This window comes from Delphinus delphis, chromosome 17 (assembly GCF_949987515.2).
Source record: "Delphinus delphis chromosome 17, mDelDel1.2, whole genome shotgun sequence".
NCBI lineage: Eukaryota > Metazoa > Chordata > Mammalia > Artiodactyla > Delphinidae > Delphinus > Delphinus delphis.
In genome coordinates, this window is record NC_082699.1 from 5,884,393 (window position 1) to 5,908,407 (window position 24,015).

Genomic DNA, 24,015 nt, shown 5'->3' on the forward strand with positions numbered 1-24,015 from the left:
TGTGCTCAGAGATTTTTTTTTCTATATTCTCTACTGTCTTCTTCAAATCTTTTTTGGAGTCTTAAAAGTGCCTTCAGAAGTTTAGTCTACAAATACTAAGGCGGTCCGTCTTATGTATGAAAGTTAGTCAACAGAGAATGTTGTCAGGCACCGGGATCTGGACGGGCTGACTGGCGGGTTATCACGCTCACAGAACAGGCTCCGGGTCTGGGGTTTCCTGGCGGTGGAGGTCGGGCGGTTCTCCACCGGGCAGGGAGCGGGGGTCGAGCGCGGGGGTTTGGAGGCGGGGCGGGGGTTTAGGGGCGGGAGTGAGGGGAGGGGGTGGGGCCGGGGCGGGGCGCTCGGGGGCGTGCACACTCGGCGGAGCCACGCGCTCGGGGCCGCGGCGACTCGCTCCAAGTTCCCTCCCTCGCGCCCTGGCGAAGGCTGCCCGAGCCCTCCCACTCGGCGCAGACCGAGCCGCCGCGGCCGCCGCCGCCAGCCGGGCCCTCAGCCGCCCCGCGCCCCAGGGCCCCTCGGTCGGCCCCGTCCACGCTCCGCCCTCCCGCGGCCCCGGCGGCCCGGCCCCCGTCCCTCGCGGGCCCCGACTCCTTGTCCCCGCAGCCCCCGGAGCCCGGAGCCCGGCTCGGGCCGCACCGCTCGCGGCCGGGGAGCGCGGCCGAGGTAAGGCTGGGCCGGGGGCCGGGTCGGGGGACCGCGCCGCGCCCCGATCGCGGACAATGCGGAAGCCGCGCGCGGCCGCGGAGCCGCCGGGTCCGTCTCTGCCGCTCCGGCCCTGCCTGGGGCTCGGTCCAGCCGGGCCTGGGGGCTGCATGGCCCGGACCGACGCCGGCCGGCGTTCCGGGCCGCGAGCTCGCCGCGCGCCCAGGGTCGGCGGGAGACCGGGCGGAGGCCGGGGCGGGGGCAGGGTGCGCGGGGCGGGGGGCGGCGAGTGGACCCCCTCGGCCAGGGCTCCTCGCAGGGCCTCTCGTCTTGGGGGCTGGGTGCTTTGGGAGCATCGGGCTCTCCCCGTCGCGGGCTGGGAATTCCTGCAAGAAATGCAGATTCGGAGGCCACGAAAGTTTGTTTTTGGTGGCCCCCTCCAGCTCCATCCGTGGTCTCCGTTGTCTCGACTTTATTTGAAAGCGTACAGATTTGAAATGGAATTAAGTGACCCCTGGCGCACTCGTGCCCCGTCACGCCGCGGAGCTCGGAACTCGGCCGCCCAGCGCTTGCAGGTTGGGGGAAGCCGCGGAGCCCGCTGCCCAGCCCGGGGGGCCCCGCTGGTGGTGAGAACCCGTGCGGCAGGGTGTAGACGGTGGTGACAGCTCTCCCTCCGTGCAGGGTGCAGGCCGGGCAGGGAAGCGGAGAGAACTTCGCTGTAAGCTTAAATCACTCTGGAGAGCGGAAAGCAAACACCAGGTGCCCGGCTTTTTAACCCTTTCGAGTTGGTATTCAGATGTACTTAGCCACAAAAATAAGCAGGCTTTATTTCCCGCAGGAGATGCAAGCTAACTTTGCACTTTTCCTCCCGGCCACGTCCTGTGCAAAATCTGGCTCACATCTGTGACAACAACTGCATGGCTGGCGTGGTGAGGACTGCACAGGGGTGTGATTCTGAGAAGGGGAATATGATAGTGGACTAAGCATTTTTGCAGCATAAATAGTAAATGACTGTAAATGACTTCCATTTCCTTCATTTCCCCTGTTGGCCGTGAAGATATTTATTTAGCCTTTTCCCCCCGATTTAAACTTAGAGTCATTCCATGGAAAATACCTATATTAACTTGTACTTGTTTTGTGACATCACCACCCCTGGTCGTTCCAATGAGCTATTTATTAAGCATAGTGGTTTTTTTAACATAAGGGTGAGTTAATGGTAAGCCAGACTTCTTCCTCGGGTTAACATTCCATTGCCTTACCCTATGGTACTTAATTTATGGTATTACTGTAGATGGTATTTTGACAGCCTGATAATCTGTAAAGAGCTTAGAACAGTGCCCTCCCTCCGGAACACGGTGCTAGGTGCCAGCTGGTTTTAGTTTTCATTTGTATCACCGGGTCATGTGTTTTTTCTCTTTGGAAAATGGTTGTTTTGGTTTTTTAAGTCCCAGATCTTTTAAATCACGGTCTATTTTAAGTCTGCAGTTGAATTTTAGATCAGAATTGAGGTTGGGCTGTTGTTTTGCTTATGACGGACGAGCTGTTCTGTGTATCCTTATGTATGAAGTATAGCAGGTTTGTGAGGACGAGAACACAGTCCTGCATCAGGTCGTATGCCGGTACGTTTCGCGAGACTTCATTATCCTGAAGGGCCTACCTGTCTAAGGAAAAGCCTAGACATTAGGAGAAACCTGGGCTCTGAACCCCTCCCCGAATCCCCTCGTTCTATAGGTTGAAAATCATACTTTCCATTCCGCGTTGCTGCTAGCAACAGCCGTTAGGTAACTCCTACCATGTCAAAAGGTAATAAAAGATAAATATATGTACTGTATACACACGCATCAACCAGCGCATATAAATCTTACCCGTGCTTTAAAATCTGCAGAGCAGAGTTTATAGCGTAACTAGCCAAGAAAAATTAAAACTACTTAATTGTTGTATGTTAGTAACCAAAAGATTATGTTTGTTGTCTAGGTATTTGAAAAGATTGTCAGGCGTTTACCTTCATTCTGAGGTCGCCCCCGCTTTTAACTTTGAAGTGACATCTTTTTCATTCCTAAACAGTTAATTTAGCTAAGCCGAGGCTTGGCGTTAATTCTTGGGGGCCCTGCAGAGCCAGGGCTGCTGTGCGGACAGTTGGGCAGTAGATGGTGCTGAGGATAATGCTGGGGGACAGACGTGTGCTCAGGGAAAGCTGCAGGGATTCCTTTAGCAATTTCATTGCTTGCCCTCTCCGCAAAATATACTCTGTCTGCACTGACACATCCTAACAGTCTTCTTAGGAATAAACTTTTAAAAAAGTTTGTCCTTTGTCTTTTCAACTTTTAAAGAATATTGGCCAGATTTTTCTCTCTGAAAACCAGGGTATTCCAGGTATTAAAACATTGTCAAAATATTATTTAGTCGACTGTACCCTTTACTCTTATTTTCCCATAATAGAGTAAGATTGACTGTTCTGAGCGTTGGGGATCTCCGACAATCCTGGACTTTTTTTTTTTTCCTTCGGTATTTAACTTCTAGGAGAGAGAGACAAATGATAAGAAACCTACTTGCTTGTTGACTTTATTTAAGACAACAACTTCCTAGGGTGAATTCTCATTTATTCTGGTTTTTACCACCATTCTGCCTCCCAGTATGATGCAGTGAGAATTGCAATTCAGGCTGAAGGCTCTGGAGCTCTGCAAAGCCATGACTCATCCACGAAAACATATATTCATTCTACTTAGTACAGCGCCAAGGAGAGGAGGTGCGCTCGGAACAAAGGCTTTGTGGATTGTGATGGGAGTTATCTCTGCGGCCGGCGTGGGGACCGGTCCAGTCCCAGACAGATGACGGTGCGTTCCCTTAACTCCTCCAGCGTGGGGTCCTTGCTCTTATCTCCTTGCTGCAGGTGAGGCAGGTGACTCACGGAGCTCAGAAGAAGCAAAGCTGATTTCATGTTGTAATGGTGATCTTGTTTGGTATTGAAAGCATTATAGAAACACACAAAAGTAATGCTTGAGAACTTTTCAGAGGAGAACACAAATTATGCCCAGAAATGTTCATCGAAGAAGCTAAATGTAACATTGATTCTGAACTTCGTCAGGATAAGTTACGGGGTGATTTGCATGGAAGATTTTGGAGAATAGTAGTTAAGAAATTTAGTGTTTCATTGTTCATGGATGTCATGGTCCAAATAATTAATTGCAGGTAATTAGTTACTGGCAAGGAAGTGTATTGCAGAATACATTTTCATCCTGTTTTTAAACCGGGGTTAGTTTCTGGATGATCTTTTGTAATACAACATTAATGAACTTAAGTCATGCATATTCACTCCTATTCTGACATGTTTGGTTCCCTCCTGCTTGTGAGAAGGGCCTGCATGTGATTTTCACATTTTTAACTTTTTGTGGTTTGAGTCTCACAAGGAGAATCACGTAAGAACACAGCATTTGAAGTCATCAGTCTTGTTTATTAAAAAATTTAAAAAAAAATTTTAAGGAAATGTTAGTAGGTGAAACAAATTACTTCCTTTTTCCAGTACGATTAAACAATTCTAAAGTGGAACTGGCACTAAAGATGGGATTTTTAAAATTGTAAACACTTTAGGGAGAAGTTCAGAGGTGAATCCTCAGCCCAAGGAAACAATACGTCATTTGGCAGACAGGTGTCTAGAAGAACGATAAGAATTCTCTGCTGTAGTTTATACGTCAGAGCGAGCTCAGTGGGTTTTGAAATTGTCCAGTTCCGGATAAAGCTTTTCAAAATACAATTCGGAAGCATATGGGAAATTTTGGAGTCGTTATGTTGTAATGCAAAGCATTTTACCCCTCAGGGCCCCTTTAGAAGTTAGTTGCATCTTTTTGTCTTTTTCAGGAAGAATCACTGGTATCCTTCAAAACGGTCATTTTGACAGCAAGTTTTTTGTCCCCTTGACTGGACTGTGATGAAAAGGAAGTAATTATGTGAAATAATGTAATTTAGTAATTTCTTCTCTTATGATTGTTATATATTTTTTCTTTATTTTTTGGCTGCGTTGGGTCTTCACTGCTGTGCGCAGGCTTTCTCTAGCTGTGGCGAGCGGGGGCTGCCGTTTGTTGCGGTGCACGGGCCTCTCATTGTGGTGGCCTCTCCCGTTGCAGAGCACGGGCTCTAGGCCCGTGGGCCTCAGTAGTTGTGGCACGTGGGCTCTAGAGCTCAGGCTCAGTAGTTGTGGCGCACGGGCTTAGTTGCTCCGCGGCATGTGGGATCTTCCTGGACCAGGGCTCGAACCCGTGTCCCCTGCATTGGCAGGCAGACTCTTAACCACTGCGCCACCAGGGAAGTTCCAATGATTGTTACGTTAAACAGATATTTATATATTGATTGTGTGCCAGGTGCTGGGGATAAGCAGTGCCCAGGAAAGACAAGGTCCCTGCCTCTCTAAGGCATCTTAGTGTCAAGTGGGGCAAAATAGATGATAAAGTAAACAAGCAAATGAAAAGCTAACTTGAAGCAGTAATAATTGCAGTCAAGAGTGAGGGTGGTGTTCTAGTCTGGGCTGGGTGGTCTGGGAGGGCCTCATGGAGGATGTTTGAGCTGAGACATATGTGAAAAAAAGGGGCAACCTCTGGAAGGCCTCTGGGCAGAGAGGACAGACAGCCTGTGCAAAGGCCCCGTGGCCTCTGTGAGGAACAGGCAACAGTGGCAGAAGAACCAGGTCAGCAGGGCCTTCCTTGTAGGCCACCTCTGCATTGGAAGCTGCAGTGGAAACCTGCGTCCTGTGCAAGTGGTCTTACTGATTCTTACAAACCACATGAGAAGGTATTTGCAGATGCCGTTGCTTCCAGGTGCACTGAAGGCTGATGGTGTCAGAGATTAAGGAGACTGGGACAGCCTGGATTTGTCAGGTTCATGGGGAGTCACAGACACCATGAGCACATTCAGAATGGGTGGTAGATCCCTTGGGAGTTCTAGCTTTGTTCATCTCTCTTACTCCATTGGGGGCGGGGCAGGGTGAGGGCTTGAGCCGAGGGGATTCCAGGCCAAACACTTAGCTGTCCCAGCAAATAGGTAAGTCGGTGCCCAAGGGGCTGGGAGGGGGAACATTTCTAGTTGAGCCTGTCTGGGCGCAAAGATCGGCTGTGTAGGTTGAACAGGTTACCCAGGCTTGTGGAACCTCAGTATCCTGATCTGTAAAATGGGGAAAACTGCAGGAACTACTTCATGGGATCGTTGTGAGGTTTTAGGAGGATGATGCTTGCCAAGTGCCGGGCGCTCCATGGAGTTTGATTGCTGTTGGGTGTTACTGTCTCGTGGATGTCATCCGTCCCTCCATCCGTCTTGTATATTCTTATCACACGGGTAACAGGGTGAAAGGCACTTTTTCAGAGACTCACCCTGCCTGCTGAAGCTAAGGTTGCCCCTCCTCCAGCCACTCTGTGTCCCCCAGTCCTATGTTATTTTATTCACAGCCCTCATTCCTAAGGGAAATTGTATACTTTGTTTACACATTGTTATTAGTACATTTCTCCTGGTTGAGAGGGTCACTGTCGTGTCAGCTGCTGTATCCGCAGGGCCTGGGATGGGACTTAGTTACCAACCAACTGTGCAGGTGACACTGCCGACTGTGGGGTCCTTCCCACGGGAGCCAAAGGCACAGCAGAAAGGCCTGTTCTCAGGCAGGGTTCTTCTCTGACTCTGTTTTTTGTGCTGAAATGATGGGCCTTCCAGCCCAGGTGTATAAACCCGGGGTCCAGTGGGCAGGCTTCAGGCCGGCCTTGAGAGAGCATTTTGGGGATGGGGGTCAGAGGAGAGGGAGAGTTGGTATCTGGTATCGGGGTAGTGGGACATGCTTATGGCTTTACCCCGGCCCTTCAGAGGGTGTCACCTGCTTCATCTTCCATAAATGTCAGCGGGGCCTTGCCTAATACCTGAGATGCCAGCTCAGGCACCCACCTCCTTCTATAAACCACAAGAGGAAACATGGTGGGGAAGTGCACCCGCTGTGAAAGGGCCCATGCTTGCCTCCCCCCTGCCCCCGGAAGCGGGCACTGAAATCAGGACCAGAGCTGGCAACCTGGTGGACCTGCGTAGTCAGCACTCGGGACCGTGGGTTATTCCCCCCTGTTTCCAAGTTATATCTTGTCACTAATGATACTGTGTCCCATTATAATGACGTTTGTTGGTGCACTGATTTTGATTCTATATTTTTGTATTTTTCAAAAGGAAATCATACCCATTTTACAAATAAGAATATTTATATGTTCTTCTCCAGGCTTTAATCTTTCCCAGTACTTGCTTGTTGACTGTAGTCTTTGGGTGAAGTTTAGTGAATGAAATGTAAAGACGTATTTTCAAATCCTTGTGCAGACACTCCACCATCCTAGAGGTGTGAGCCTGTTTATTTGCACACATGCAAGCTATCATCTTCTGATCCCTGGCTACCGGGGGTGGGGGGGCACCGTTTCCACTAGGGGTCAGAAACGGACAGGTGGAAACGGGAAACTCAGTGGTGTTGGGAAGTACCAGGGAATCCTGACAGCACTTCTGTGTTTTGACTGCATCGTTAGAACAAGGTGAATTGGGAGTTTCCCTGTACACTTAACTTGAGTTGGGGATTTTTCAAATCCTTTTAATCTATCCCTGGCCATTGCTCATTCAAATGGTCACGGATTGGAATGTTGTGATTTTTAAGAATCAGATATTTTTCTTCCCAGTAAAGTTTGTTCTTGTTCAGTGACCATGAAGGAAGAAGAGAAATCATTGTGTTGGTTTGGAATTTGACAAGTCCTGGGTGCTCCTCACAGCTTCTGTGAGCTTTGTTTTAACTTACAGCAGGACTCGGGTGTGTAACTACAAACCTTCTGACAGTTTTTGGTCAACGTGGCCACCGTATTTTAGGGGATAGACTGGCTGTCTAGTAACTTAGTTATTTAATTTAACGGAGTTTTTTTTTTTAATCCTTGTTAGTGAATTTATATTTACAGTTCTTATAGGGGGAGCGTATTATAGAGTCATATAGATCTATGTTCTGTGGGAAGTTGGAATATTCTGTTAGGTCGCGCTAGAGGAGATTTGGGCTTTATCTGTAGAGTCTGGAATTTGGTTTTAAGAGAACTTTCCATATAAGTGATGGGAGTCCCACACATGTCACACAGTTGGGGTGTGTGTGTGTGTGTGTGTGTGTGTGTGTGTGTGTATGTATGTGAGAACTTCACTTCTCCAGCTCTAAGCCCTGTGTTCAGTGTGAGCTTCCCACGGGCCACGATTCCCCAGTTAGATGCCGCCCTGCCCTCGCTCCAGCATTGAAGGGTTCCAGCTCACGTGGCCTGATCGGCTTATCGGGTTTCTCCCACAGGTATTTTTCCTTTCAGAATCCACTGGCACGGGACCGAACCGCTTTGGTTCTTAGCCGCTCATTGCTATTTCCACATGCTTTTTCCAGAGTGATTTCAGCACGAAGCACTCAGCTGTTGAAAAGCTCTGTCCTTTCCTTGGATCTTTCCCCAAAAGTGTTTAGGTGAGTTCAGTTAATGACAAAGAGACTGCGTCCCAAAGCCTTTTAATTCAGCGCGCCAAGACGTTATCAAACATCCTTACACGTTTTGTGTCAGAAATACCTAAGGATCTTCATTTGAATTTGGATTTTTCATGTTACCAGGTAGTACTTATTACTCACATATACCTGGTGTCAGTCAGGGTACGCCAGAGAAGCAGAACCAGTAGGATCTCAGTCTTGATCTCAAGGAAGTTTATTGTAAGGAGTTGATAGGCGCGTGTGGTTTTGGAGGCGGAGAAGCCCCAGGATCTGTCGTCTGCAGGCGGGAGACCCCAGGGAGACGAGGGCTCAGCTCCGGTGTGAGGGCGGGTGGAGACCCGGGTCTCAGCTCAGCCGGGCGGAGAGATCTCCCTCTCCCTCTCCCACCTCTTGTTGGGTTCAGGTCCTCCTCGGATGAGACAAGGCCGCCCACACCGGGGAGGGCCACCTGCTTTACTCAGTGCACTAGTCTGAATGTCAATCGCATCCAGAAACGTCCTTACAGACACACCCAGAGCCACGTTTCACCAAATACCTGGGCACCTCGAGTCCCAGTCCAGTTGATGGCGTAAAATTGACCCTGACACATGGGCAGTATAATCAAAGCATTTCAGGAACTAGATGAGCTGTTGTGAAAACATTTTGTAGAACTACTGTTTCCCAAGCCTGTTTAAACGAACTGCCCCCCGGAGGGCTAAGGCCATGGACCCGCCTCCGTGAAGGCTCTCCCAGAAGGACCGGCAACGTTGCACCTGTGCCTTGCCGGCCAGCACTTCCTGCACTCGTTCAGTTGATCGCTCTATTTTGTGATGTGTTCTTGGTTCCTGGTTCCTTTAGTGAGACAGTGAGTTCATCAGGGATGGAGGCACTGGGTGTATTTCTCCGCATGAGTGTCGCCTGCATGAGGAAAACACGGTCGTGTCACTGACACCCCTTCTTCTCCCTACTCTGTGTGGTCCTGGTGTAGCCCACACCCATGGAGATGACCTTCACAGCCATGAGCACGGAGGCCTAAGTCTCCACCTTATGGTGGATCCCCGACACAATTTACGTTCAAGTTTAAAGCAGTTTCCTTGTATAATTATGTCTGATTTCCAGTTTGTTTGTTTTGGGCCGCGGCTTGCGAGATCTCAGTTCCCCAGCCAGGGACTGAACCCAGGCCACAGCAGTGAAAGCCTGGAATCCTAACCACTCGGCCGCCGGGGAACTGCCTCCCTTTTTCTTTTTTTGAATGAAAGATAGGTGCCTTTTGTTAAGAGAGTTCCCCTCACTCTTATTTGGTCTTAAGATTTCAACCTGTTAGGGAAATGTCTCAAAACTTGGTGCTCTGTGATGAGCTCGATTGGTAGGATGGGGGTGGGAGGCTGGGGGGGAAGGAGGCCCGAGATGGGAGGGGACGTATGTACACGCAGAGCTGATTCACTTCGTTGTACAGCAGAAACTAACACACCACTGTAAAGCAGCTGTGCTCCAATTAAAAAAAAATGGAAAGAAGAAACTTGAAAACATACATTTCTCTGGTTTCAACAGAAGGTAGTTTTCAGATTTGATGGTAGATACTATTTATTATTGCATAACCTAGTGAATATAGGAAGGAATTGAGTGCAGTATTGGTTTTCTATAGGATTATTCACACCTCTGATTTTTCCCTGCCTTAGCCTGTGTAATCAATGATAATGATAGCGATATCGTGATCACGTCAGACCCTTATACAGTGTTTAGTGCGTTCCATCACTTTACCTATATTCTTGGTACTTGCGAGATGGCTCTGCCGTCTTCTAGTTGAAATAGTTGGTGCATTTATGCTTCTTTTCTTCAGTGACATTGAGCTTTAAGAGGTAAGTAACTGATCAGTTGCCTATAGCTAAAACTTTAATTTCTCCCGGAGGTCACTTTTAGGTTGACTTGTTTAGAATGGTCTGGGCTTTCCTGAGGTTCCTTATCTGGCCGTGTTTGGATTATGAGTTGGTTTGAGACGAGAAGCAACCACAGGCAGCGGTTTGGTACAGGGCCTGGTGACCTTGACAGTGGTGGGTGACCTTGGCAGGTTCCAGAAGGCTGACTTTCAGGTCTGTACTAGACCCCAGAGGAGAGCTTTATCTAGTATCCCGATCTCCTTAGATAAAACTGGCTGAGGCCAAGGTACGTAGAGCTAAAATCTTCTCACCTACCACGTTTCACCATTAGGCCACGGACGCCATGCTTCACTGAGCTGTTTTCCGAAAGCAGTGTTCAGATTTGGGTCAGCTGATGCAGGGACTAGTGGTGTCCCTAGTCACTGGTACCACTTCCATTTCAGCACATACATGCTTGAGTGCCTGCCGTTGGCCAGGGACCGTGCTGCCACCGGGTCGCGTGGACGTCGCATCCTCACTCGTCTTGAAGCTCTGCGTGGCTCCGGGCCTATGGGCCACCTCCCTCAGAACTTCATCCTCATCTCAGCCATCTCTTAGACCTTCATTTCTTCAGTTCTGACCCCAAGACCCTGCCTGTCATGGAGCATTGACGTGACCTCAGGGTGCTTCCAAACGCGTCCATCCTCTGAAATGTCCTGTTGCTCCTGTTGAAATTGTCAGGGTTCCTTGTGAGTGGGGTCACGTGATCCACAGTGTTGCACACTCACGTGGGGACGGCAGCAGCAGTGAAGCGAAGATTCTTCTTTTTATTCTAGGAGAAAAATAAAGCTTCATCCCTTTTTCTTTTTACCGTTACTTTTTGGCCCCTCTATCCCCACTTTGAACAAAAAGTAATACCGAGAGAACATTATTCAGAAAGTATTTTTTTCTTGCATCTTGAGAAGTAGCAGCAAAGCTCCTGTAAGAAACTTCCTTCTACCATTAAGAGCGTGAATTCCTCAAACCTAAAAGAGCAAACTTAGTAGCAAGCAAGACAACTTTCATCTGTGCTCGTAGATGTTACATGCTTTGTGGTGTAATGAAGCGACGGTGTAGGAGCCGTGGAAAGCTTGCCGTTGGGAAGGGGTGACTTCTCCACCCGCCCCTGCATCTGAACTGACGCTGCCACCCTGTGAGTGGGAGAAGCCTCCAGGCTGATGGCAGAAGGCAGGTCGATGTCCTTCAGCCTGTGCTCTGCCAGCTGATGCTTAGTGGCTCACTGTCACCCCATCCTGAAAGGAGGACCCTCGTCCCCTTTGACATCCTCTCTGGGTTTTCCCCTCCATCTGATTCTGAAATGTCTCCCCTGCCCGGCCCAGCTCTGCGTTCCTGGCGTACCTTCCGTGACCCTCGGTCAACTGAGACCGACCCCCAGGCCTCCATCCTCTCTTCTTTTCTGGCTGATACCCCCGCCTCTGCCTTCTTCCCTTTCCTGCCTCTATTGCACTTTCTCGGGAATTAGCCGCATCGGCGGTCTGTCATGTTGCTCAGCTGCTCCAGGCCCCGCCCAGGTGCCCAGGACAAAGTCTTGTTAACCCACCGTCCAGGCTTCCCTGACTTGGCCCCAGGGCCCCTCCAGCCCCTTCCCTGGGCGCCTCCCATCCACTGCACCTGGTGTTTACTCTCTCTCTGCTCCGTGAAGTCCTGGTCATCCTAAAAGGCTCCGTCATGCCTCCTCTCTGATTCTTTTCCTTGACTTCATGTGGTCTGAATAAAAAGAACAGAGGAGACAGTCACGTCTTTTGTGATGCTCAAGTAATGTGAATGCAAAGGCGTGAAAGTATGTCTCTGCCTTGTCATTCGATAGAGGGACGGGAATCATATCCAAACCAGTAGCCTCTTGTGAGAATCTGCTTCAGTCTTAGTCTGCTCTGCTACCCTGAGAGTGGTTTGCATCTCACGATTGAGGTGAAGGGCCTCTCAGGTGCGGAGGGAGTTTGCAGATGGGATCAAGGTAGCACTATTGATAATATCCTGAGAGATCGTGGAGAAGACAGGGCGTGCCAGGATTAAAATAAATGCCCTGAATTTTCAGAAAACGCCAAGAGATCCTAGCCCTGCACTGTCCAGTGTGCTGGCCGCTGGTTATGTGACTGGCCTGAATTGCTATATCCTCTGAGCGTGAAGTACCAGATATTGAAGATTTGCTTGAAAGGAGAATGTAAAATGGCCCATGAATAATTTTTTACGTTGCATGTTGACATGATACTATTTTGGACGGATTGGGTAAAATGTATCATCAAGTTTATGAGTAAAATATATCATCAAGATAATTTCACCTGTTTTTTTAAATTTTTACTACAGCTACAAGAAAACTTACAAGAACGTACACGGTTCACGTTTGCGGCTTGCATTCTGTTTCCCCGGGAGGGTGCTGTTTTAGACTCTACGATTCATTGCTTTTCCTTCACGTCCTTGGCAACATCCTACGGCACAGTGTGGAACAGATGGCTGAGCCCTCGTAGGAAAGGAAGTAGTCAGAGCTCAAAGCAGGATAGTTTCCCGAAGAACAAATCATGCCAAGCCAACCTCATTTGTTTTCCGTAAGGTTACGAGGCTAGAAGATCAGAGCGGTTCTGTAGGTTCCTATTTGAAACCCCTCCTCTGATGAGCTCGAGGACAATTTAGGGAACGTAGAGTTGTGGTTGACGGCATGGCTGTGTCTGTGGCTGACTGAACTCAGTTCCCAGAATGTCGTAGATTGATGGTGGTGTCGGGAACAGGCTGGGGGATGCTCTCAGGCTTCCCAAAGAGCTTGTTTCATAAACGAAGGTCATTTATGAAGATGTCAAGTTTGACCAGGTTTTGGTAGTCTGGAGAAGGTTACCCATGCCAGCTGCGGTCTGGAACTCATTCACTGAGCACGTGTGTTGAGGGCACGTGTGCCCAGGCGCCTCGTTGGTTGGGTGCTGGGAGTGAGGACTAAGGATGTATTGTCCCCGACCTCTAGAGTGACCTTCAAACTGTTGTTTCTGAAAGAACATTCTGGCTTTGCCCACTAGGTACCTGTTTGGCTGCATCTGTACAGAAGTGGATCGTTCTGTATCTGGTCAGGGTTTTTGAACTTTAGTTGAAAGTTATGGACCTTCTGAGCTCTTGGCAATTTGAAGCTTGTGGGAAGTTCTTTCTCATGTTTATGCAGCCGATCCACTGCTCTGCTTCCCTCAGAGTTCATCTTCCACGTGTGTAGGAAGTAGCTGTAGGCAGAGTTTAGGTGACAAGGAGTTATCTTAGACCCTCCTAGAACCACCTTCCTGACCGAGAAGCCATCTGGTCCATCCTGCGCTCTACTGTGGTTGGAGGATATTCCAGAAGCGGCCACGTGACACTTTTGCCTGTATTTTGGTGGAGATGTTGTCAGTGTGTCCTGCATTGTTATCACTCAGTGCGCTCAACAATTTACACACTTACAAATTTGTCAAAAACATGCAAGGCAAATCATTTGATGATAAACGGTAAACTTTAGGCAAAATTGAAGCTCGACTATAACAACTTAGTAGGAAATTATGGCTGGTTTCTTCTCTATCTTGTCCTGTTTCTATGCTTTAATTTTCTGTAAGTCCTGAAATTTTAATTTTCTGTTTGTCTCTGATTTTATTTTCTTTTCTCTTGAAGGTATCTCACATCTTTTTGTGAAAGAAAGCAAGGCTTAAAGTAAAACTAGACGCTTTCTTAATGGTTATTTAAAGCCTTTACATTGGGAAGGTAGGAGTTTTATATTTGACTGTATCGGAGCTTTCATATTACCTATTTAGATCAGCAGTGGGCAGCTTTCCAATTTTTTATTTATGTATTTTTTTGTAGATGAGAAAAATATTTAGAGGTTACATTTTGTTTTTCCATTCAAAATTACAAGACTTGATACCTTTGTGTGGAGGAAGGGTGGGGCAGGATTCTTACAACTTAATTATCTCTTGGGTAGAAAATCTCCAAGAGAAGTTTGGTTATGTTTCTGGGCCCTGAACGGGGCCCTCTCTGGGCGTGTTTGGGTGGTCGCAGTACCTGGCAGGCAGGCTTCTGGGCTCCTGCGCCTGTGCGGGGATGCTCGGGGTCCCCTGGGGTTGGCCCATACATTTCTCAGAAAAGCCTGCAGGGCTGGTGTTTCTACTGTCCCACCGAACTTGGTGCCGAGAGCTGAGGTGGAATCTGCAAGGTGCTGGCGAGGGGCAGAGCTGGTCTAGTGCCTGCACTCAGGGAGCCAGGGCTGTGGCCTTGGCCGTGAGCGGAAAGAGAAGCCCTCACCGCCCTCCTGGCCTGGCCTTCCCTTTCCTGGGGTCGTGCATCTCACCACCCCCGACCTGGGCTGGCAGAGGGTGGAGTAAACATCCCCACCTTTGTCTTCCCCAGCTGGAGCTCCCTGCCCGGGGCTGCTCCCAGAGGCCCTGAGGTCCACTCTACCCTGGGCTGTCCCTTCTGCCCACCCGCCCTCCCCAGGCCTAGAGGGGCTGTTGACGGGATGGCAGGGCTGGGGTCCAGAAGGGGCTGGACAGTCAGCTCTCTGTCTCCCACGCCGAGGCCCAGATGATTTCCATCCTGACACGTGTCCGCTTCACCCATAACCTGCTGTTGCTGTTGCCATTTCTAGCACCATCTTTTTTTTACTTCTCATTTTGGGTTTATTCCATCTCGTTTAGAAGCTCTGAGTTGGCTCCACAGTAGATTTAACAGTCTATTCAGGGCGCTGTCTCAGGGGCACATTGCTGGAAAACAAGGTCACATCTCCCTTTAACACCAAGACAAACTGATAAATGCTTGCAAGAGGAGCGAAGTAGCGGCCTTCAGCTCTGGAGTGTTTGTTCCCGTGATGGGAAGGAGGTCGGGACCCGTGTCTCCTGGGGACGGGGGTTTTCTGTGCACTGAGATCCGGGCCTCTTGTGTGCAGCATTATGCTTCTGCCCTCTGTTCTCTCTGGCTTGGCAAAGGGCCAAGCAAAATGGGAACTCTTAGGGTGAACTTGGTGTCACGGTGCTTCCTCAAAAGGCCCTTCAAGATTACCTGCTCCAGTGGTCCCCACCGTGGACCCCTTAAGGACACCTGGGATTCTGTAGCATCCGAGTGGGAGCCGGGGGAGCACCCAGGTTGCCTCTGGGGGGGCCAGTGATGCACAGGTGGCTTTAGGAGCCCTTGATCTGGGCCATTGATTCCCAGACTCTAGCACATCAGCGTTAACCTGGAGGGTGAAACACGAATTGCTGGTCTGTTCCCAGAGTTTCTGATTCACTGGGTCCTGGAGGGCCTGAGAGTGTGCATTTTTAATGGATTCCCCGGTGATGTTGAACCTGATCTGGGGGAAGTCCTCATTCTTAAAGATGCCTGGTGCTTGCTTTGCGAGCCCCCAGGCACCAGAAAACTTGGCAGGATCCTGGGCTGGAGGGAGGGTGATTGAGGGTGGATGTCTTATAGGCAAAATGTTGGGAAGACAGAAAGGGTTATAAGCGCTCACCCTGAGGAGATGAGCTGTGTGTCACAGGTTTTAACTTTCTCACCAAGAATCTGAAACAGCGTGGATAATTTTTACTGTAACGCTTCTGCTTAATAAGCCAGGGATGTCTGTGTTTTTCTGTAGCTGCTTTGCCTTTGTCTTTAGTCCGTGTGCATTTTCATCGTTAACGTATCAGTTCCTTTATGGTTTGCTTTGGGCGGGTACCATTTATTAAGCATTTTAAGACATCTGGAAGCAAAACTATGAGCTTCATATTCTATTTTAAAAGAAAATAATTTTAATGGAACTCTGTTCTTGGAGTGTATTCAACTTCTATAACATATTTTAAAATGAAGTGAGTATAAGATATCTTTGTTAATTAACATCAAGACTTTGGACTGTGAAAATGTACTTTATTTCCCTAGACTGAAAAAAATGTTTTTATGAAATAATATCCTTGTCTTGGGAATTTTCATTTTTTCAGCTGAGTTAGTTCTGTTCCTGCTCTCAGACAGCTTGCTTTTTTTTCTAATTGTTTTAGAGTACATCAAATTTACATTCTCGGAACACTTTTTCTTATTTCAACAAAAATTAATGTAGGTACTATTAAATGGATTATATTTAAATGAATATAGTGAAGATAATTTCTAAATTTAGTCTTAGACCCCTTAAGTAAAATTGCCCTCAGTGAGCTGAAACTTTTTTTTTTTTTTTTTAGTTACAGGGATTTAAAATGACATCTAGTGAAATGTATATTCTATAATTAAAATAAGTCCCATTTGGAAACAAATTTGACTCACAGATAGAATGTTGAACTATTTCTTATTATATCATTCAATGCATTCTATTTTTATGGTTTAATTATAGAGTTGACCCATTTAATCTGAGTATCTCACAAAACAGAAACTAGGGTATCTTTTAAACTATTTTAGAATCTGAGCAATCGGCTGTCTCTTTGGTGAGTGTGGCCAGAGGGAACCAGAACACGTATTCTCTGTGTCCCTTTGATGATCTTTTTATCTATGAAATAGATACTTTTAGATAAATGATTACACTGGGCAAAAAGAACACTAGGAGTTGAAGTAAAATCTGTATTATCTACTGTTGCATAATGAGTGACCCCAAAACGTAGCATCCCCAAATGATAAAGGTTTCCCATCTTCACATTTCTGTGGCATTCGGGTGTCTAGGGGGTGGCCGGGTCCACAGTCACCTGGAGGTGGGACAGGGCCCGGAGGAGCTGCATCCGAGGTGGCCCAGCTGGGTGGCAGGTGGGTTGATGCTGCTCTAGGTGGGTCGGGAGAGCTGGGTTCACCCTCACCTGGGACCTTTCCCGGCACTCTCTGAACTGTTTTGGTTAGAGGTCCACCTCTAGGCCAGGGAAACGCCAGACGGGTGGTCCTTCGCAGTGTCCCAGACTGGCTCGCTGCCCATCTCCACGTGTTTGTCCTGAGGTGCCACCTTGTGCCAGGAAGAGCCAGGCACCACGTTCCGTGCCCCCGGTGAGGCGATGCCCTGAGCAGATGCGCAGGTGTGGGAGGGATCCAGCCCAGGGAGGCTTTCCTGAAGAGGGTCCCATCTGGGCCCAGTCAGATCTTCCTACCTCTTAGGGAAAGGTGGGTGTTCGGTAGATGAAGGGATGGGCTGGCGGAAGGCCGTTGGTCGGGGAGAGACTCAGAGGGAAATCCTAGCCAGGTAGGTAGGACCAAGTCAAGGGATTAAGGCGTGAAATGGCAGAGCAAGCCTGAGGTGCTTCCGGTAGTCTAGATTTGCTGTGTGAGGTGAAATGCTCGAGCTGCAGAAGGAGTCGGGGAACGGAGGAACCTAGCACGGCAGGTGCAGGGCTTGCACCTCATCCTGTAATTCCGCGCTTCCGAGCCGCACAGCGTGGATGCGTGGTCACATTGTTCATCGTGTGCATTGTCTCGGCATTCCTTTGACTAAGGACTGAGCACCGACAAGGTTTAAGGCTTTGCACCGTGCCCCTTACTCCCGCGAGGTGGACATGTCTCCATCTTGCAGAGGAGAGACTGGCTGAGGGAGGTGAATAGACTTGCGCCAGTTCGCGTGGCTGGTGAGCACCGGCTGAGGGTTCCTATGCCTCCATGTGAAAACGTAGAGTTAAATGCAAACTGATTTTTCATAAGAATCACACGAGGCACATGTTTAAAACAAAGAGTTCCAGCTCCACCTTAGAGTTACTTACCTGTAGGGGAAAGGCCTTGGGGGGTGCTGAGAACTGGTGGAGTCGAGAGCCTAGCTCTTTGCTTTAGGCTGGGACTTTGTCTCAGTGTGGGTGGGAGAACTGGGGGAGAGGGGAAGTTATATATGGGTTGAGAGGCATGAAGACCAAAGGATTTATTGGGAAAATTCTGAGTGACATTACAGGAGTATTTTCTTCTAAAAGATTTCTAAAGTTTCTAAAAAATAAATTGTGAAAGAAGATACCGATAAGCTTCAGTATTGTGGAAAGCAACACACCATTTGATTTTTGATAATTGATTTGATTTGGTATTTGTCGTTTGGTTTGATTTGATATTTCATTTGAGTGAATAGCTGAAAGGTGCTAATGAGGTATTTGATACGTATACTGGAACCAAAAGCTGAGAAATACCTGAACACAAGAGCCCAGACCAGCATTAATGTCCTGGCTTTCCTTAGAACTAGAGAAAACCGTAAAGAGTAAATTCCTAAGAATTATTTTTAAAAGGTACTTTGGTGTTAAGGATTGCTCTGTATTTCAAGTTTATTTAGAAAAGAACACTAGTTAATTATTATGTTTTAAAATGCTCAAACCAATATATTCATATTTTTATACCCTTATCAATTTTTTTTGTCTACTTCTATCAGTCATTGTATGAGAGCTGAAAATCTCCAACTATCCAACTATGATAGTGGATTTGTCTATTTCTCTCCTTAGTTCTGTAAATTTTTGCTTTATTTAGTTTGAGGTTCTATATTAGGTGCATATACATTTAGAAATCTTAATGTCTTTGCGTTGAATTGATTCATCATTATGTAATGTGCCCTCCTTATCTCTGGGGAGGCTTCTTGTCTTGGAGTCTACTTTTTCTGATCTTAACGTAGCCATACCAGTTTTTATGATTCGTGGTGCATGATATCTATCTATATCTATCTGTGTATCTCTAGATATATAGACACAGATGCCTATGGATATACACATAGTCATGCACCATGATATATATCATGATATAGTATATATCATATTACTATATTTTATAAATATATATATATATGTTGTATTCTTTTATTTTTGACTTACCTGGTTTTTACACTTAAAGGATGTTTCTTATAAATTGCATATAGTTAGATGTTGCTTTTCTATCCAGTCTTGACAAACTCTCCCTTTTAGTTGAGGATTTTCTCCATTTACATTTAATATAATTATTGATATGGCTGATTTTAAGTCTGCTCTCTTATTATTTGTATTGTTTGTCTGATGTGTGTTTTTCTTCTTTCCTGCCTCATTTTGAATTAATCAAGTATTTTTTAGTATTTTATTTTACCTCCTTGGCTTTTTAGCCAAGGTTTGGTTTTATATTTTACTGGCTGCTCAAGGGGTATATATACATACATATAAAACCATTGTCTACACTGAATTAATATTACTACTTAACATTTAATCTAAGAATATTGCTACTATATATTTCCATTTACTTTCTTCCCCTACTTTGTGCTGTTGTTATATATTTTACTTCTACATATGCTATAAACTCCACAATATATTATTATGCTTTGCTTTACAGCCAATTACCTTTTTTAAAAAAAGTTTTTAAAAAGATACCTTTTTACATATATCCCCACATTTATCATTTCTGTGTTCTTCATTCCTTCCTGTATATGTGAGTTTTTCCATTTGGTACTATTTCCCTTCAACCTGAAGAACTTTTTCAATCATTTATTGTAATGTGGGTCTGCTAGTAACAAAGTGTTCAGCTTTCATTTAACAGGAAACTTCTTTAATTTGCCTTCATTTTTGGGGGGGTAATTCTGCCACGTATAGGATTCTAGGATGGTAGCTTTTTTTTTCCTCTTAGCATTTTAACTATGCTGTTCCATTCTGCTTCCCTTGTCCCTGATGAGAAGTTGGCCACCATTATCTTTGTTCCTAGTGTGTCTTCACCCCACCCCCGCCGCTTTTTAAAAGTTTATTCTTTCTGTGTTTTATTTTCAGCAGTTAGACTATGATGTACCTAGGTCTGGTTTTCCTTGTATTTACCTGGGATTCATTGAGCTTCTTGGGTTGGTGGGATGATTTTATCAAATCTGGTACATTTTATTCACATTTCTTCAAATATTTTTAATCCTATTGTTCTCTTTCTTCTTCTCTAATTACCATATTTTTTATCACAATAAATGATACTGATTCCCAAGTCACTGATACTTAGTTCATTTTCTCCTTTTCTTTTTCTCTGTTTAATTTGGAAAATGTAAGGTTACTGACTTGTTCTTTTGCAATGTCCAATTAGCAAGTCTATCCAGTACATTTTTAATTTCAAATATTGTATTTTTAGTCCTAGATTTTTATTTAGTTCTATGTTAGAGTTTCTTTTGTATCCTAAAATAATCAGTCTCTTTTCCCATTATATACTTAGTTTCCTATAAATTCTTTAACATATTTATTATAGTTCTTTTAAAGTACTAACTATTAATTTCATTAATGGGGTCATCTGAGAGTCTGTTCTTATTAACTGTGTTAATTCTTAATTATCGATCACAGTTTCCTATTTACTTATATGTTTTGTAATTTTAAAAATTGTATGCCCGGGGTTGTGAATAAAGTAATAGATTGAAGTATAATATTTTGTTTCACTTGTCGGAGAGTGCAAGGGTGGAGTGAGAAGTGGACATTCAGATCCCTCAGAATCGAGCTAAAGTCAGAGTTACACTTCTAACTAGTTTGAGTTCACCTAATCTGCTTTTTTCATCTTTGTCAGTATTTCAGCTTGGAGAGGGTAGGACTACAGTTTTAGCTATTTTTGATTTGCCTTTGGTTTCAGAGATGGAAGCATCATAAGAATGTATAGGCTGTGTGGTTTCTCTCTGTTTTCTAAACTTTATACCGTTACTTTCTCAGATAATTTTGGGGGTTGGGGCAGACTTACTAGGAAAGGTGATTTGCTTTTCACTTGTTGTTCTTGCAGATTCCAGTCTCTCCTTGCAGTTCCCACTGTTGTGTCAGGCTTGTCTGTCCCTCCTGTACCTGCCAAGTCTCTCTGAGGGCTCCTCCTCCCCTGATCCAGGCTGGCAGGGCACAGCCCTCAGATACGGAACCTCCATGGGCTTTCAGCTCGCCAGCGAAGGCCTTTTTTTCTTGTTGACATTAGGATCATTAAGTCTCCTTTATATTTATTCCTCTTTCCTAGACTCATAGAAAAGTATGTTTTCATTTTGTCCAGGTGAAATTTCTTGTTACCATGAGATCAAAGGCCTTTCATGTGTCCTGTATCTTAACTGGAAATGGAAGTCATACATGCATTTTTTTAACATCTTTATTGGAGTATAATTGCTTTACAGTGGTGTGTTAGTTTCCGCTTTATGACAAAGTGAATCAGCTATACATATACATATATCCCCATAGATCCTCCCTCTTGCGTCTCCCTCCCACCCTCCGTAGCCCACCCCTCTAGGTGGTCACAAAGCACCGAGCTGATCTCCCTGTGCTATGCGGCTGCTTCCCACTAGCTATCTATTTTACGTTTGGTAGTGTGTATATGTCCATGCTACTCTCTCACTTCATCCCAGCTTACCCATCCCCCTCCCCGTGTCCTCAAGTCCATTCTCTATGTCTGTTTCTTTATTCCTGTCCTGCCTCTACGTTCTTCAGAACCTTTTTTTTCTTTTTTTCAGATTCCATATATATGTATTAGCATATGGTGTTTGTTTTTCTCTTTCTGACTTACTTCACTCTGTATGATAGACTCTAGGTCCATCCACGTCACTACAAATAACTCGATTTCGTTTCCTTTTATGGCTGTAAATGCCTGAAAGTATGAAGTCCATCAGTGAGTTCCCTTGCCCTGTGGCCCTGCGTTGACCCATGGAAAGCAGTGGCCGAAGATCAGTACCCAATTGAATGTATTGAGTGACATTCTTCTAATTTTTCCTTTTCTGGAGACTAAAATTTGTGATATCTGTGTTATTCTAATGGGCCACTGCTGGTTACAGATAACTGCCAACAGAACAGGATATCTGAAAGGGAATAAAAAATAAAATCAAGCATTGTTCTCTAGGACTTGCCCTGAGACAAACTCCTTTTCAGTTATGAAATTGCCTAATCAAATGTAGGTCAGAGAACAGGAAGAGTTAAAGATATGGGCATAAAGTGCATTCATAGCTGTCGTGGTCTCTTTGGGGGGCTTCCCAGACTGGGTGGCTTGCCCAGCAGACATTTACTTCTCACAGTTCTGGCAACTGGGAAGTCCAAGATCAAGGTGCAAGCAGATTCCGTGTATCATGAAGGCTGGCTTCCTCGTTCATAGACAACAATCTTGTTTCTGAGTCCTTTCTTGGCAGAAGGGGCAAGGAAGCTCTCTGGGGTCTCTTTTATAAGGGCACTAATCCCATTCCTGAGGGCTCCATCCTCACGACCTAATCACCTGCCAATGCCATCGCATTGGGGTTTAGGATTTTAACATTTTAATTTGGGGGGAACACATTCAGTCCATTGCAATAATGGTCCTACTACTAATGGTTTAAAGGTGATGGATTATTTGCCATGTTTCAGGTTCCAAGTCAGTGGTGTTAAACGTATTGCCATTTAATTCAGAACAAGTATACCTTTAACCACCAAGATATAAATACTACCTGGTTTAACCACTTTATTTGATGATTAATCAATTTATTTTTTATGTTTTAGATTGTCCTATCAGTTCCTTTTGATCAGCCCATAATATTTTAATGTAACACCTACTTTATTGTGGACATTGATTTGAGAGTAGAACATGATGGACATAAAAGAATTCAAAGACTGTTTGTGAAACATACAATTTAGTTAGAAAAGTAAGGCTTACATAAAAGAGCCAAACAGCCAAAAAATGCTACAAACGATCACATACTAAATGCCCTATTTTATGGAGCAAGCCGTATTTCTTACCATGCCATTTAGTATTGCCATTAAGATAGCAGAACTGCCTTAAATGTAACGGAGCCATTAGTGTGATGTTTACTCATAGCGTCCCACTTTACCTGCCAGTCCTTCCTATTGACGTTCATTTCTCAAAGCCCTAAAGGTAGCCTATAGCAGACACTGAAGTTCGGTGAAACTTCACCCTGACTTATTTTACAGCCGTGCCGGTAGCCTGGCTCACACCTCCCCTTGCTCACATGCTGGGGGGCAGTGCTGAAGGTTTGAGGGTTGCACCAGGGAGAAGGGGGCTGACAGCAGCCTTCTGCAGGGCTGGCGACACTCGTCGTTCGGGAGGGGGCCTTTGCGGTCAGGCTCTTCTTGTCATAACCACAGTGGTGTACATTTAGCCCGTCCATTCTTAGGGCTTCACAGGTGAAGAGCACCTGACTCTGTGTTTCTATCCTGAAGCTGTTTTCCTGTGACATGAAAAGTAAAGAGGTGCCCATTAGACACCCGCTACCCCATGGATGAACCCGGAGGGTATGGCGCTGACCGGAGTGAGCCGGTCACAGAAGGACCACTACTGTACCATCCCGCTTACAGGAAGGACTTAGAATAGTCCAATTCCTAGGGGCAGACAGTAGAGTGGTGGTTGCTAGGGACTGGGGGACAGGGGAATGGGAAGTTAGTACTTAACTGGTACAGAATTTCCATTTTTCGAGATGAAGGGTTCTGGAGACGGATGGTGGTGACGGTCACACAACTGTGTCAATGTACCTAATGCCACTGAACTATATCCTTAAAAATGGTTACAATGGTAAATTTTATGTTATATGTATTTTCCCAGATTAAAGAAGTGTAATACTATAAAACAGGATGCCTCAGCAAAGCCCTGCTTAAGCGCTCACAAAAAAGCGCCCATAGATTGTATTACATTTTATTGATATTATGCTGAATTTTTGTAGGAGAGCAGAAGATACCAGTGTTGATGTTGGCAGTGTTCTCCACTTGCTTGTTAATGAGATGAATAGCTTTGTTTTTAGAGAAAGCTACAAGTAGAGAATCTTCGGCCTGAAATCATTGCCACGTGCTCTGGAAAGCGCTTGAAGGGGGACTCCAGTTCCATGTCTCACCTAGACAGGAGAGCCCCCAACCTCAGGGCTGTGAAACAGGTTTGTTCTCTTGAGGACCAAAAAATAATGTGGGAAAGCTGTGCCCATGTGCTCAGTGAGCATAAGGAGTGTGTGTCTTTCAAACAGCTTAAGTGATACTTGGAGCCCCTGTAGTCCGACATTGACTATACTATAGAGGCTAATTTTTTAAGAAAAAAAAAAAGAGAAGACTTTAATCTCATCAATGCTCTCTCTTATTTGGTATTTAGAGATGCCCAGGAGGATGGAAAATTGCCAGTTTATAATCATAGCAGAGAAACAGAAATTTGTTGACAAAATTTCTTGGCATGACATTC

The 24,015-nt window shown here is 46.0% G+C and overlaps 1 protein-coding gene across 1 annotated transcript in view; it reads left to right on the top strand.

Moving 5' to 3' along the window:
* Positions 1 to 363: 363 nt before the first annotated feature.
* FAM110B (family with sequence similarity 110 member B) overlaps positions 364 to 24,015 on the top strand; it is a 129,148-nt gene continuing 105,496 nt past the window's right edge. Inside the window, exon 1 of the mRNA XM_060035402.1 lies at positions 364 to 663. The gene's annotated coding sequence lies outside the window, so the exon portion shown is untranslated. The remainder of the gene's footprint in view (positions 664 to 24,015) is intronic.